Source organism: Aythya ferina, assembly GCF_964211825.1.
Source record: "Aythya ferina genome assembly, chromosome: 2".
Classification (NCBI taxonomy): Eukaryota; Metazoa; Chordata; class Aves; order Anseriformes; family Anatidae; genus Aythya; species Aythya ferina.
Genome location: NC_140297.1, coordinates 1,778,245 through 1,784,244, shown reverse-complemented (window position 1 = coordinate 1,784,244; position 6,000 = coordinate 1,778,245). Strand labels below are relative to the sequence as shown.

The 6,000-nt window shown below is 41.8% G+C and overlaps 1 protein-coding gene across 1 annotated transcript in view; it reads left to right on the top strand.

The window, feature by feature from the left end:
- Positions 1–3,152: 3,152 nt before the first annotated feature.
- The window catches only part of PTH1R (parathyroid hormone 1 receptor), a 67,635-nt gene continuing 64,787 nt past the window's right edge, over positions 3,153–6,000 (top strand). Inside the window, exon 1 of the mRNA XM_084507663.1 lies at positions 3,153–3,279. The gene's annotated coding sequence lies outside the window, so the exon portion shown is untranslated. The remainder of the gene's footprint in view (positions 3,280–6,000) is intronic.

The following is a 6,000-nucleotide window of genomic DNA, read 5'->3' as shown; positions in this document are numbered from 1 at the left end:
ATGCATGGAGGTAGCAGTAAGTGAGGAAAGGGAATTAAAGTGTCTGGGCAATGGGCAAATCCAGTGTTGCCCAAATTGTGGGAGAATAAGCACTGCTTATCTGTATTTACTCTGCTCTGTATATCCACGAGTATATATCTGTATATATCCTATTTTGCTTTGGGCCTGGCAGCAGATCCAGTAACAAAGACTGCACAAGATACATTTTCCCCAAGACAACATATACAAACCCCCGTTCCTTCCATACTTGACAAGGTTCATCTGGACCTCAGTAAATCAGCGGGGTCCGGTGGCCAGGAAATGCAGGGTTGCACAAATACTTGCAGAAGTGTAGGGAAAAACAGAAGGGACAACTAGATATCCAAACCTGATCACACAAGAACCGAGAGCATCCATCTCTTCTCACTTAAATCCCATTCATTTGAAAAAAAAAAAAAAAAAAAAAAAAAAAGGGCAGAAACAAAAAAGGTTTTTGTTTCACAACAAATAGGTGACAGGATCTTAGTGTTTGCCCCATCCTCATGCAATGCCTTGTGTTCCTGACCACCTTTATGCTGCCACATCTTCCTGCCTTTGATCCCACACCACCACGAGCTCCTTGCTGACCCAGGTTGCCTCACTCCATGCTGAAGGCTATGTCAAAGGCAGCTGAATCCCCACTGTGCTGCCCTCTGTCCTGCCTTGTTCCAGCATCCTTGGGACCTCTCTTTTGCCTCCAGATCACCAACATTGGTGCTTTCATTTTCACACCTACCTTTTCCCCTTCCTTCTCATGCCCCCCTACCACCTGCACCCTTTTTCTGCTTCACACTGGCAATTACCTGGTGCTCTGCCAACCAGGAGGGTGATCACCAGCAACCCCTTGCATTGGGCCCATCCAGCGGCTGTGATGCTCTCAACCCTGACCAAGGAATCTGTTTGCCTTCAGCTATTTTTTGAGCTGCTGCCAGGGAAGTTTCACAAAAAGGATAGTGTTATTTCTGAAAATGAGTCCCATAAACAAGGATGAATATGACCTCCCCGTTGAGATTTGGGGTTTACTTTAGTGGCTGGGAGATCAGCCAATGAAATGGAAATACCAGAAAACATTATCATAATTACCCTATGGCCTCCTCTGGGGGCAAGGGAAAAAAAAAAAAAAAAAAAAAAAAAAAAAAAAGAGAGAGAAAAAAAAAGAAAGAAAGAAAGAAAGAATGAAAACTGATTTGACAGGCTCTGGATAGCATTGTCATTTCACCCTTCCCTGCTTGGCCTGTCTCCTGCTCTGCATTTCTGCTTTCTCTGAACAAAGGGGAGAAAAAACATTCCTAGATTGTTTCTCCACAAGGAAATTTTTCTGACAAAAAAAAATAAAAATAAAAACAGCACTGGGAAGCCAAAAGGTGAGAACCTTTGAGAAAAAGTAGCAGATGCATTTTTCTTGCAAGATTGGGAAGGCCAGAGAGGACACCCCATCCCACCCAGCTGCACCCAGCCTGTGAGAGTTGGAGTGCAGAGCAAAGCTGTCCTCCTGCACCCACCCATGTATTGCCAGGCCTGTCTGTGCCTTTGAACTTGTATAATTGTGGTGCCAAGTAAGCTCAGTGCAGGAATTCATGCTGAAGCAAGTTAGGGAAGTCTTGTGGAAAGGGATTTGCTGTCAGATCTTTTGCAGTGATTACCTTCTGCAGGGGCACACTGACCTCATCCTTCCAACAGTTAGATTTGGGAGCTGTACCTAGCTGTGACACTATTTCTGACTTCCCTCAGATGCTTTTCTTGCTCCCAGAGCTCAAGCCAGAAAATCTCTTCTCCTTGAAGCTGCAGATCTTGTCAGCTCTGCTCAGGTGGCCAGTTACTACAGACTCCATCTGCCCAAAGCTCTCCCTCTTCAGGGCAATCATATTCTGTGCAAGATGCTCTGAAAGTAAAATCAAAGTTGTTCCCTGGAACTTGGCAATTTGCACCCTTTCGGGGCTCAAACCACCCCTAACAACTCAGCCTAAACCTCACCTATGGTTACAATGGGGCGTATTGATTGGTCATCAAAAGTTTTAATTCTGTGGCGTAAGCAGAGACTTAGGCCTGAGGTCCTTTCTGTGATGAATCAAGGCTTGGAAAGTGCTTAAAAGAAAGAATTAATGGCCTGTGAGAGAGAAGATACAAGTCTGAGATGGGCACCTTGTCATAAAGAAAAAATAAAGCTCAATAAATCAGGCAGGGATGTGAGCTCTTCTTTCCATACTTGTCTTTAGTGTTGGTTCAACCATTGACTTTGTTTTTTTTCCCTAAGTGCTCAAGTTTCATCATTTTCTGATAGGAAAGGAAAAAAAATGGATTTTCTTGATGAGACACAGTTTCAATTAAATTCTTAGGAAACACAAGCAAAGTTTCTCAAACAACAAACTTCTTAATATTTCAGGTATTTCATAAATAAAGATTTGTGGCTGTTCCTATTGCATCACCTGCATTGGAATCAAGGACTCAAAGACTTTGGGCAGCCATTCCAGGGATCCTGAGTTGTCAAAGTGTCCATGTCCCCAGTTCCTGAAATGAATCCACATTTCTTATCAAGCCAATAAGATTAGTAGGAATTTGGAAATTCTTCCACCTCATGTGGAAATTTCTGGCAGTTACATGTTTTACAAAGATGGTTTTGATTTATGTATTTAATGTATTTTGCTTCTTTTTGTATTATGAAAGAAGCATGCTTCATCCTGAAATCAAACCAAACTTAAGTAACAATCAAAATTGCCCTACAATAAAGGTTTTCTGAGAATCTCTAAAAGTGATTTTCTTTGCATCCGGTGTCCAGTGTGTGGAAGAAACTTTGTGCAGATGGAACCAGTACATAAAAAAAGGCAATAATATAGCCTATGATCCTAACCACCAGGAAATGAGAGGATGCCACCAATCCACCTGGAAAAACTCTGGAATAGGAAGTGCTCTCTTTGCTTCAGACTCTAAAATAAAATAAAATAAAATAAAATAAAATAAAATAAAATAAAATAAAATAAAATAAAATAAAATAAAATAAAATAAAATAAAATAAAATAAAATAAAATAAAATAAAATAAAATAGATATATTTTCTGAGTCGTGTCCCTTTATGGTTGTTGAAAAAAAAAAAGGCACAGGTGATCTGACTTGTTTTAGGTGGTGGCTTGACAATGGAATGACTCTCAGGTGATCTCTGTAGCTAAATCTCCAAGGACTATAAGGAGAGCCCTGCATAAGCATCTTAGATAAATGCTGTTGTGGATGTCTAGATAGCTAACAAGGCAGGTTTTGTATTTACAAGGTATGGTACTTGTTCTTTTTGTCTGACTAATGGTTGTCTAGAGAATCAGAAGGTGAGAAGTACTGGGTTACAAATAGGTGGCCTCCAGGCTGGTAGCAGACATTCTTTGTAAAAGATGGGTAATTAAATCTGTATGGGTTGTGGCTACAGTATTTGCTTGGAAGGAACACTTCTGGCATCTTCTCTTAACTGACTTTCCCTGGTCCTGAAGAGCAGGTGTACAGAATAATCAAAGCAGATTATGCTGAGTGTGCCACACTGGACCATGCCCTAAATGTATATTCATCTATCTGGATGCACAGCAGGGCATGGATGTTTCTCTCCCCTTGGAAAAATAGAGGGCCTATAGGAATGTAAAAATAGCCTTATTGAGTTGACCTTCTGTTCTGACAGAGTGTTCCCAGAGCTGTCAGCTTAGGATGTTTAGAGAAGGAGAGAGCTCTTATGGCTGTCACCTTCCAGCATTCAGCAGTCAGCAGTTCAAGACCTCCCTGCATCAGAATTTGCATGTAGGCTATGGTGTTTAACAGCCACTGAGGGATTTGTCCTTCATTAATTTGTCTAGTTCTGTTTTGAATCTATTCATATAATTTACATACATCATTCTTCTGTTTCTCTTATGCTGTGTTCTCTCCATCTTGTGCCTCTCTGTGCTCAAATTTTGCAAAATGTGACTAGCTGCCATCTTTTCCATTTTCTGCACTACTCAGTATTTTAGACACCTCTCACACGCATATATTTAGTCCTGTCTTTCTCCCAACCTTAGGAATTCAAATCTACTCCAAGGCTGTGGCCGCTTTGCCAGCAGTGGTTCCCACCTGTTCAAAGCTCCTGCAGCCTGTACCTCAGCACCTCTGGAAGCAAAGCCACTTATTTCTCTGCCTAGGAATATTCAGATTCAAAGAGGCTGGTACACACATCTGCTAATGATTTCAGAGAGGCCGTCCCATGGTATATTTGGATCAGGTATCAAGGTTGTTTGTCAAAGAGGAAGCTTTGCCAAGCCTGATCCAAATATGTCTCATTTCATGAGTGCACCTGTGTTGCAATGAAAATGAAAATGTTCCTGTTGATTTCTTTTAACCTTACAGCCAGGCTAGAAAGACAAAGAGTGAGGCATTGTCTTAAGATCAGAAGATACAAAGCAATAAAATCAGGTGCACAGGAAAAAAAAAAAAAAGTGGCACCGAACAGTTAACGGTGCTTCAGCATCTGTCAGGTCCAAAGCTGTTCTACATTGTCCCACTGTGGTTGTTTGCCCTTCACCCAAGGCTGAGCCATTTCAGTGCCTGATCCGGCAGCATACTGCTCATTCTCTGTTTCTGGAGAGCTTTCAGTAGGGCTGATGTACTGAAATGTCCCAGAAAGAGTGGACAAGGGCTGGAGATCAAGCTTGGTGAAGTATGAGAAAGTACATGTGGCTCTGAGCCTGTCATCCCATCTTGTCCCAGCTGCAGTCAGAGCAGTTTTGCTTCTTAGGTGCTTAACATGAGTTAAACAGCAAAAGAATGGCATTTGAGATTTTTTTTATTTTTTTTTAATATAGTAATTTAGTTGGCAGAGATCATCTAGTCCAACTTCCTGACCTCTTCAGGGCTAACTAAATGTAAAAGTATATTATTGAGGGCAGTATCCAAATACCTCTTGAACACTGACAGTCATGGGGCATCAACTGCCCCACTAGGAAGCCTGTGTCTGACCACCCTCACGATAAAGATTTTTTAGGCATTTAGGCATTTTTAGGCATTTCACACCATTGTTGATCACCCAGTGTCCCAGCAGCAGCCTTATTCGCTACCACGCTTTGAGCTCTGCAGTCACCCAGTTCTTCACTCAGCATGGTGTAAACCTCTTTCATGTCACAATTTGCCCAGAAGGATGCCATAAGAAACATAACTTTCCACATCTCTAAAGGCAGACTTCTCCCCTTCAAGGCAGAGGATTCAATGAAAATCTCTGTTCTTATTCATGTATATGTTTACATGCATGTTTCATCTTCCTCAACCAGGGGAATCACAAAATGGTTGAGGTTGGAGGGGATCTCTGGAGGCCATCTGGTCTAAGACCCCTGCTCAAGCAGGGCCACCTGCAGCAGATTGCCTAGAAACACAAAAACATGGCTTAAACATATATCAGTATTTATATCAGCTTGGGGAGAGGGGAGGAAATAGGTGATATATATATATATATATTTTTAGTAGTCTGACAAGTTTTGGAAGTGTAAAGCTGATAAGACCTGGTTTCAGGGCTCAGGAAAGCTGAAAACCCAGCTTCAGTTCAGAGCCCTGTCCCAGCTATTGTACCCTGCTCTGGGCGCTGAGCTTGGTGCCTCAGCTCCAATTCTGGGAAATAATTTTTTTTTCTATGCCTGGCCTGGACAGGACGTTGTACATCCTGCTGGGAAGGAGCTGTCCATTCTCAGAGCATGGCCAAAGGTGGTTAAGGATGAAGTGCACAAAGCATGTATCATTTGAAATGCCTGAGGTCACGTTCTGCTCTATTCGACCACTATAAATCCAGACTAACTCCTCTGGCTTTGATGGAATTGTTCAGGATTCATGCAGCTGCAAATGGCAGCAGGATTGGACCCAAAGGTTTTATGTTTCCAATAAGAGTTTAAATGCTGGATATTGGCTTAAATGTGGACTGGCCAGACATCTGGAAAAGGATAGTTTTATTTTGCATTAATATTAATGTTTTGAAATCATCTCCCACTTCTGA